Raw genomic sequence first — 9,541 nt, forward strand, 5'->3', positions numbered from 1 at the left:
CATCAAAATCGACCGAGTGGGGCCAAAGATATGTAAAATGCACCAAAATGTTTTTTTTTCTTCAAATGTCACTTATTTTTGCATCAATCTTGATACAGGGTACTTGTTAATGTTATAGTTTGGATTCCTGAAGCTTTTAGTCTCCGATCCCATCATTCAAGGGTGGTTGATTCTGACTTTTCTACATCCAACTCACAGGTTTATCATTGCTTTGAGAAAAAAGATGATTAATTGACCCCTTTTAGAAGTGAAGATAATAGTCATTTGTTCTGGGAATGTCATTTTCGAGCCTGAGAACTGAAAACCCGGCTCGGGGCTCAACTGGCTAATTGATGTGTGTGTGTGTGTGTGTGTGTGTGTGTGTGTGTGTGTGTGTGTGTGTGTGTGTGTGTGTGTGTGTGTGTGTGTGTGTGTGTGTGTGTGTGTGTGTGTGTGTGTGTGTGTGTGTGTGTGTGTGTGTGTGTGTGTGTGTGTGTGTGTGTGTGTGTGTGTGTGTGTGTGTGTGTGTGTGTGTGTGTGTGTGTGTGTGTGTGTGTGTGTGTGTGTGTGTGTGTGTGTGTGTGTGTGTGTGTGTGTGTGTGTGTGTGTGTGTGTGTGTCCTCAGCTCCGTCCTATCCTAGCCAACATAGTTTCTCAGACTTCAGTGGTCCCGGGACTCCGGGAGTCGGGGGGGACTTCTCCTCCCCCGGTCCTCCCCCTCTCTCCTACCAGTCTGAGCTCTCCAGTGCCCTCCTATCTCCCGACAAACCACCCCCCCCCACCCGCTGGCTGGACAGGTACATCATCATCAACGTCCTCATTGACATCTTCATGTTTTATGAGTTGGGAACTCAAATTGTCTGTTTCCTTACTTCCTCTCCTTTCGTTCCCTCCTCTCAGATGTCAGTCTCGAACCGTCTGGACTCCTCTTCCCATGGTGCTCCTCTCTCCCAGCAGCAGTCGCAGGGTCTCCACAGCAACTCTCAAATGGGGGGCGGCAGCATCCAGATGATGCAGCGTAGCAACCAGAACCCTCGTCTCCAAGGCGACAGCTCCTTCGGTCTCGGGGGGTCAGCAGAGGGTCCTGAAGCGTCTCTGGACGTGAGTAGAACCAGACTGAAACTCCACTGTCACTAGATAAGGGCCTGTCGTGCACAAATACAATGCATTACTATATTTATATATAATATCTGCATAGTGAATCCTGTCATTACTTTTTGTTAGGTTCAAAGGAGAGAGAGGATACATTTAATGAAGTAAAGGGTTATTTAATCCACCACTGGAAAACAGACTACAGTATTTAAGCATGATGTGATCACTGCTGATGCTGGTTCTGAAGAGAATTTTTACTTCAAACCTTTAAATTAAGTATTTCTTAAAGGACACCTATCATGCTATTTAAATGATATATTATAGTATATTTATACGTTTGTAATACCAAACAGATCCTGCATTTTAGCCATGCCTCATTTTGCTCTAATTGCTGTTCACCAGACCTGTTTTTGCAGGGGGCTGATTCTGTCAGCTGCAGCTGACCACGCCCCCCTGCAGGAGAGGGGAGCGTGCTCTGATCAAGTCAGAAGAGGGGGAGTAAAATAGATCTCCGTCCTCCGTGTTTTATTATATTATTATTAGGGCTGTCAAATGATTACAATTTTTAATCAGATTAATCACAGCTTAAAAGTTCATTAATCACGATTAATCACCATTCAAACTATGTCCAAAATATGCCATTTCTTTATGTATATTTTTGTGGGAATGGAAAGATAAATGAAAGAAGGCAGATATATGCATTTAACATACAGTGTGTATGTATGTATGTTTATTATAACATTGTTCTGTGTGTCAAAATGAAAGACAGCCCACACACCTATCAATCATCAAACCGTGGGATCTTATTTCATTACGTGTTGATTTCTATCAACACGGGGGGGGGGTAAACGTTGGGATCAGCTGTTTTAGCGCAGTTCTCCAGTGAAGGGGGGGAGTCTCCCTCCGCAGCCGGTTGGCGTAGTGACACAAGTGAGTTACCCAGCCATACCCTGGCGCTGCCACTGGTGGGATGTATGGGGCGGGCCGTTCTGCACAAGCGTTAAATGCGTTAAATATTTTAACGCAATTAATTCAAAAAATGTATTACCGCCGTTAACGCAATAATTTTGACAGCATTAATTATTATATAGAGTCGTTATTCATTTGTTTTAAAGCTCAATAAATAACAACGACCTTTGACCGGCACTTTTCAATTTTTTTTTGGAAGATTTAAAATGTAACGGACACCTTGACCAGCGAACTGAAAACTCTGCCGCACGGTCCCCTCGTTACCCCCAGTTTCCACCGGGTCCGGCTGCGCCGCGGCGGTCGTAGAGATCGCGGCCACTCTAGTCAAAGGGTGCTATTCCATCACACGCGCCGCGTTACGGCTCAGACGCGTCCCAGAAGCGGCTCGGCGCAGCGCTTCTCTAAAATTAGGGTGAATCCTATTTTTGCCACGGCACAGCCGTAACGTAAGGTCGGGCAGGCAGCCCCCCCTCGCAGGAAGTGGAAAGGTGAGCATCCGGGCCAGGCCCATCCCCCACATATACTAATTTAGCAGACCCCCCTCCCCCTCCTTCATCACAACACCTCCACTACGATACGCACAATGGACGACGAGGTTTTCATCATGGAAGTGGAAAAACACACTTTTATATGATGTAACCAATGCTTACTACAAGGACAACATCAGAAAGGACAAGGCCTGGTTTTTAGTCGCTGCAGTTTGTGGAGTGGAAGGTAACAACTACATATTAATGATTTAAAGTGAATTAATACCCGAATTAAACCCGAATCAATAACAAAACTGCGAGCCTGCATGCACGACGCTACGCTTCTGAAACGCTTCTGGGACGCGTCCGGTTAGGCGCTAGACCAAAACCGCGGCACAGCCGGACCCAGTGGAAACTGGGGGTTACTTGGAAGAGGCTGAGAGGTGGGTGTTTGTCATCTGCTGGTGGACTAACCGGAGAGAATTACAGCGAGGGAGGGATTGCATTTAATTACAGCAGCAGGAGCAAACGCGTGCCTCTGGGAGGGAGAAAAAGAGCCACAGCGGAGAATAAACAGAAGGGCAACCATGGGCGGGAAGTCTTCTTCGCTGCATTTGTGGCAGACTACAGCGCCACTTACAGGCCTGGCATATGTACTACAGCGTCTCCAGCGCTTTCGAGCTGCAATGGCCGGCCGTGGCCCAACCCCCCAACCCCCCATTCCCCTGATAGGTGGAGAGTTGGCCCAATAGCCATAGCGCCACCGTCCTGACTTCAGGACAGTGTTCAAATCTGGATCAGTCTGTATCAGATCCATTGCAAGCCCCTTTTTTAGAGATTTGGGTATGGAGGAAAATAGAGAGAGTTGTGTTTTCTGACACCGGCGACACATATTCATGTATAAAAGACGTACAAAAGTGCATTTTGCATGATCGGTCACCTTTAATTAATTGTTTAATTTCATCTAGACTATTTACATCTATTTTGTGCCTCTACTGTGACTGTGTGTACAGAAACCCATAGAACACTACAGGAGAGGGGAAACTGCTGTTATTGCTCGGATTCTAACAGAAACTCATCTCATCTGTTTTTTTCTGCAGTTGCTTCCAGAGTTGACCAACCCAGACGAGCTGCTGTCGTACCTCGGACCTCCGGACCTCCCGAACAACAACAACGACGACCTGCTGTCGCTGTTCGAGAACAACTGAACACATGCAAACACACACCTCCAGACATGAGACAGAACTTTACTGTAAGATATGAACTCTTTCTCTCCTCGCCCGCCAACATGACTGGCGGTCCAACATGGCCGTCATCTGCACAGGATGGAGCGGAGGATTAGAAGGAAACAACAACAAAAAACTTTTAAATATGAAATCTCTTTGGTGTGTGACGATGATGGTAACTTTATTTTATTGTTTTTTTGTATTCTCTGAAACTGTATTTTGATGTTTCCTACTCATTCCCCGGAGTCGACAACCCTGCCGCTCACAGTAAGCTCTGACTGTTTCAAGTTGGTGACCACCACTGTTTTAAAGGAAAACTTCTGTATTTTTTAACAGGGACCCAATTTCCCCATGTTTTGGTGTCTAACTGACAAATGTTAACCATTTTTTAAACTGGGTTAGTATTGAGTGAGAGCTCAGCACTTTTGAGGTACCTCCACTAAAAGTGATTTTCTAGCCACTGACAGGGACAGCCTACATTGTTATTACATAACATTTTATTTAGGTTTTCAGTCTAACGACGGTTGGTCACTTTTTACCAGAGCAATTATTCTTGAGATAACAGATCAACGCATATGAAAGCATCGACTGCTGAATTCTACCTTATTTGAGCCTTAAGCTGCATTTACATGACGCAGGGTAAAGATCAGAGGACAGTTGTATGTAGCGAGCAGGGGGGGTAACCATAGGAACAAAATGTTGTTCTGTCAGCTGTAACCCAAGGGACTTGGTAGCAAATACAAACATGGTTCAAAAACAGGATTAAAGGTGAAAAGCAGATTTAACTTTCATATCTTTCAGCCACGGCATACATAAAAGTACTTTTTAGCAAAGTAACAGGCTCGAGAAGCTGACACAATATACAATAAGAATATATTGATATATATTGTCACTCATTGTCGCCATTATTTTTACACCGCCGTGGTTTACTGCTAAGAGAATGAGACAAAAAGGTCAAACAAGAAATAATTGCCAAAAGAGGACAAATAAAACATCAGATATTATTTAAATGTATAGGAATACATTAAAGCTACACGTTAACACAGAAAGGTATTTATAGTCAGATCTACTCACGCCTTACATGGGCAGTGATATTCTAAGCTTGTTATTTTAATCATTCACAGCTTTTTTGCCAGCTGTCCCTCCTGCTTTTTGGCAGCTGCAACTGTGTTTCCTTCAGGCTCAATGATGTGTTCTTCGTATCTGTAATATTATGGTTTGCTTTGCATTAGTCAAATATTCTGCTCTGCTTAGAGTGGTAGTACTTGTCCATGTGGGATTGGTCAATTTCGCTCTCTGCATACAGACAAGTGTGTTCTCTCAACTTAATATCGCTCCAATCAAATCCCCAACTGTTCACTCCAACAACAAAAAAAGCTGTGTTCAACATGACTTGCTGATTTATCAAATATCTACATTTTTTTCCCTACATTTAAATCTTCTTTCGTTGGTGTTCTCACTCCTGCAGTCAAGTCTTGCCGACCTTAGATTTATTTTTGCAATATATTTTTTCCCATCTTTTTTTTGTTGGGTCCATCTGAAATACTGGTCCTTTGTGAACCAGGTTTCAGACACACACACACACCACACACACACACACACACACACACACACACACACACACACACACACACACACACACACACACACACACACACACACACACACACACACACACACACACGATTGAAAAATACAGAAGTTGTCCTTTAACCAGACACCCCCCCCCCCTGCTGATCATGCAGCAGCTTTTACACTTCACTTCCTCCCAGAAGGTTTCAGTTCATTCCTACCAGTCAGGTTAATTTAATGTTGAGCAGAGACGGGATGTGAGTTGTGATGAATGAGCGGCGTGGTCCTTTAAAGGCAGAGTGTTTCTGGTCCACACGTTTTAAATGTAAAGGTATAAAAAGTAGAAAATTAGCTTTAAAGGAGCATCTGTTCCGTCGGACATTATTTTGTTGTTTTTAATCTGAGATATGTGGAGACACTGAAGGCACCAAAAACATCCAGCAACAGCGACCAAGCTTTTTCATGTTCATTTTTATTTTGTATCCTCCCACCATTGATTATGTTACTGTTGTCATGGATTTGAAGTTTCATCTTAAATACAGAACTGCCAATAAGTACCTTTTTTTTCTTCTTCTAAATGTCGGATGTTAAATCTTTTATACATGACAGATAACATGGTAAGAATATTTTTTCTAGAACAACAATGTTCAAATGTTCTTTAAAAACAACCAATCAATTCATTTGCAACCGCAACGTTTTGTGATGCCAAACCAGGCCAGCTGCGTAAATGAAGGGTTCCGTTGCTTCACACACCCATCTGCCGATATATTTTGATCTCCAAAGTAGATTAGTCAAAGAAATCCGACAGACTCATTATGTGAAAACAATACCAGCGTCATGGTTAGTAAATCCACATCAATAGGGTTTAAAGAAAGATAGAATGGATCATACTACATGTTGGGTTGCTGAGTGTAAATGAGTGTTAAGGGACATCTGGATAGACATCTCTCAGTATAAAGCTTTTGTAAAAGTTTTGTCATGTGAACCCTGGGCTTTTAACCTGGAGGGTCGTTGGTGTTCTCACTCCTGCAGTCAAGTCTTTTGGTGAGGTTTAACTCACCCACCCACCCCATCATGGCACAAAGACAGTCTATCGAGCAACTTTTTTTGGCACATTTGTTTTGACAACCTTCACGAAGAACGGTGATGTTAACAGCAGAAGAAAAATGTGACAAAAAGCTTGGAAAGTTTCTGTTAATGCCTAGAACTGTTGCTCTGAGATTACAGAGCTCCCCCAAGAGCCGTTTGTTATGTTTGAGTTACTGAGGGGTCATCTTCATCCTCCTCCTCATTATCCTGTTTGTTGTGAAGTGACTACAGTCCTGACAGTTGTGGTGTCTCCATGTCTCAAAAATAAATCTGTACATGATCACACTGTATGATTTAGTAATAATGTCAATGACAAACCATTTGTAATTTAATAAACACACACTGGAAAGACACACAGTGGCTATTTTAATAGTCAGTTATGCATAAGCTGAAAATGTTTGCGAAGAAGTCTGGAGGAAAAAACATGAAAAATAATCAAAAGGGAGATTACATTTAAAATCTGTTATTAATCCCATGCTGAAATATAAAACATTACAGCAGCAGAGGTATTAGCTAGAATTTGCTAGAATTATTTTAAACCAGCAGAAATACCAAATATGATCCAGTTCTAGCTTCTCATATGTGCTGCTTTTCTCTGTTTTGTATCACAATAAATTAATATCTTTGTATGTTGGTGTTGGTCGAACAAGATATTTGATTGTGAACATTGTGATTTTCAGTGTTTTATTACGGCGCACGACAACGCGCTGAAACGGTTTACAAAAACATTTTGGTTGACACTTGTTGACGTTCGGTATTTAAAAAGTTGGCCAACTGTTACTGTTGGAAGAGTTAGGCTGTTTCATAATTGTGTTTTTTTCCCTATATTTAATGACTAAATTAGCCACGTTAGCTAGCTTGCTTAGAGCAGATCTGCAATAATATCAGCAGGAATCATGTGATCACATTGGTAAAATAAGCCAATAAAACATTTTAAGCATGTTTCCAACAGGGACAGTTGGTCAACTTTATAATCCCTGAATATCAACAAGCGCTCCGGTCCCAGTTTTGTGCGACACTTTTTAGTGTCCCATGGCTTCCGATGGGTTTTGAGATTAGTGTTTTTTTAATTTAATAATAATAATACATTACATTTATAAAGTGTTTGGTTTATGCAGCTTTTAGTAAAGGCTGCTCATGTTTCCTCAAGTTGATGATTCTTTTCTAAATCCTGCCCATGTGTTTTGGCACTTTCGTGTTTTATAATTTGCATTATTTTTGAAATTGCAGTGCGTTTCTCCTAACGTATGTGTTTTGGGCCGTTGCACAAAAGTGTCCCTTTTGGCCACTGTATTTGATGACTTTTTAAAGACAAAAACAAAGGCTGAATCAATACTCCAACTCTACTTGTGATACATTGATAGATATATTTAGAAGGAGTAGACTACTTTAGTAATACCAGCAGAACATTCAAAAATGACGGAAGCTGCAAAAACTAAAGTACTAAACTGCAAATCACTGATAAACAATTGCAATCAATATAGTTGGAATAAGTATAACTCTATAAAGTGCAGTGAAGCAGTAGAAAAGTTAAACCAGGTTAGGTCAACATATGGCAGGTTGTGCCAGTAGTACTGACACTAAAAAGTGTCGCACAAAGCTGGGACCAGGGGCCTCATGTATAACGCCATGCGTAGGATTGACGTGGGAAGGTTGCTTACAGTAGAAATCCTAAAAAAATAGGTCCATACATTTTCCGCCACTTTCCGATTCACCAAACATTGCGTACTGGCGAGGAAAGTGCGTATGGCACTTCCTACGCCGGTTTCCCTTTATAAATCACAACCGGCTCGAAATGCGGTGCAGCTTTTGCGGGCTTCGCGTAACGCCCATATTTGCCTATAAATAGTCAAAGAAACGCCCTTTCATTCATTCATTTTGACTGACTGCATGGAGAAGATCGCAGGAAATGACGACAGAACAGCAAAAAAAAACATCTCACACCGTGTCAGATTTTGTTTATTTTGGGGAGGTCGAGATAAATCATATTGTTTGGTGGATGCAGTTTGAACCAGAGTAGCAGCATAGAGGTTGGATCGTCCCCAAAATAAATAAATAAGTGGTCCGAAAAAGGTTCATGACAAAAAAAAACACATAGTCTTCCTCAGGCAGTTTGTTTGTACCGGGGACAGGAGACCCCGCCCCCCTTGATGAGAAACTGTAAGAAATGATCGGGGAATCCCTCCGGAGTGGAGTCATGACGACTGGATCTGAATTATGTTTTTGTATTTGGTGGTTTATGTCCCAGCTGTCGATCAGCTGTGCGCAGCGCACTGCAGCCTGTGCATCTCAACCCCCCCCCCCCCCCCTCCCCCGCAGCAACTCTATATCCACCAGTTAAAGGAAATACAACTAATGTGTTGTGTTTTATTAGCTGTACAATTTACCACATATGGTGCTCTTAGTTTCCATACCTCCTGTGTTTTACGAGCGACTTATCAAGTCTTGGCAAGCGGCATAAAACACGATTAAACATGTATTAAACATATAAAACTATGCTCGTATCTACAACCTAGAAATGCAAAACGGCGTCAGTTTAGCCTTAATTTTGTCCTCCTGCTTACTGCATCATTTATGAGAACACATTTCATAACATTAACACAACATATGTGTTAATGTGGTGGTTTTAAATAACATATCCGTATTTATTTATTTCTCCAAGTTATGTTTTTGTGTGCACTGAGGAGTCTCAAACAGGCGTTTGTTAAATAATTTTAAGATTGGCTTTAATCAATGTTTGAAAATGAATTCTTCATATATGATAAATGAGAGGTAAAATTTTATTTATGGTATTATTTCCACATATTTCTCTCCATTCTTCCTTCTGCCAACGATGTCGCAGTTTCTCGTCTCTCCCGTTTTTGTGCTTAGTGCGTACGCATGGGTTAGAGTTTGCGTGGAGGACCGCACGTTTTCCCGTTAAATTAGTATTTTATAAATCGCAAACATTGCGTAGAAACTGCCGTACGCCATTTTTTGAGCGTATATCCCTTTATAAATGAGGCCCCAGAGCGCTTGTTGATATTCAGGGTTTATAAAGTTGACCAACTGTCCCTGTTGTTGGAAACATGCTTAAAATGTAGGTTTTATTGGCTTTTTTTTACCAATGTGAATAATATAAAAATAATTATAAGGGTGTATCTTCTG

The 9,541-nt window shown here is 41.7% G+C and overlaps 1 pseudogene across 1 annotated transcript in view; it reads left to right on the forward strand.

The window, feature by feature from the left end:
• LOC307045328 (zinc finger MIZ domain-containing protein 2-like) overlaps positions 1 to 5,313 on the forward strand; it is a 49,572-nt pseudogene extending 44,259 nt beyond the window's left edge. The window contains exons 19-21 of the transcript XR_013810677.1: positions 605 to 776; positions 880 to 1,080; positions 3,608 to 5,313. The product of XR_013810677.1 is annotated as a zinc finger MIZ domain-containing protein 2-like (transcript). The remainder of the gene's footprint in view (positions 1 to 604; positions 777 to 879; positions 1,081 to 3,607) is intronic.
• Positions 5,314 to 9,541: the final 4,228 nt, after the last annotated feature.

Source organism: Notothenia rossii, assembly GCF_949606895.1.
Source record: "Notothenia rossii genome assembly, chromosome: 6".
Lineage (NCBI taxonomy): Eukaryota > Metazoa > Chordata > Actinopteri > Perciformes > Nototheniidae > Notothenia > Notothenia rossii.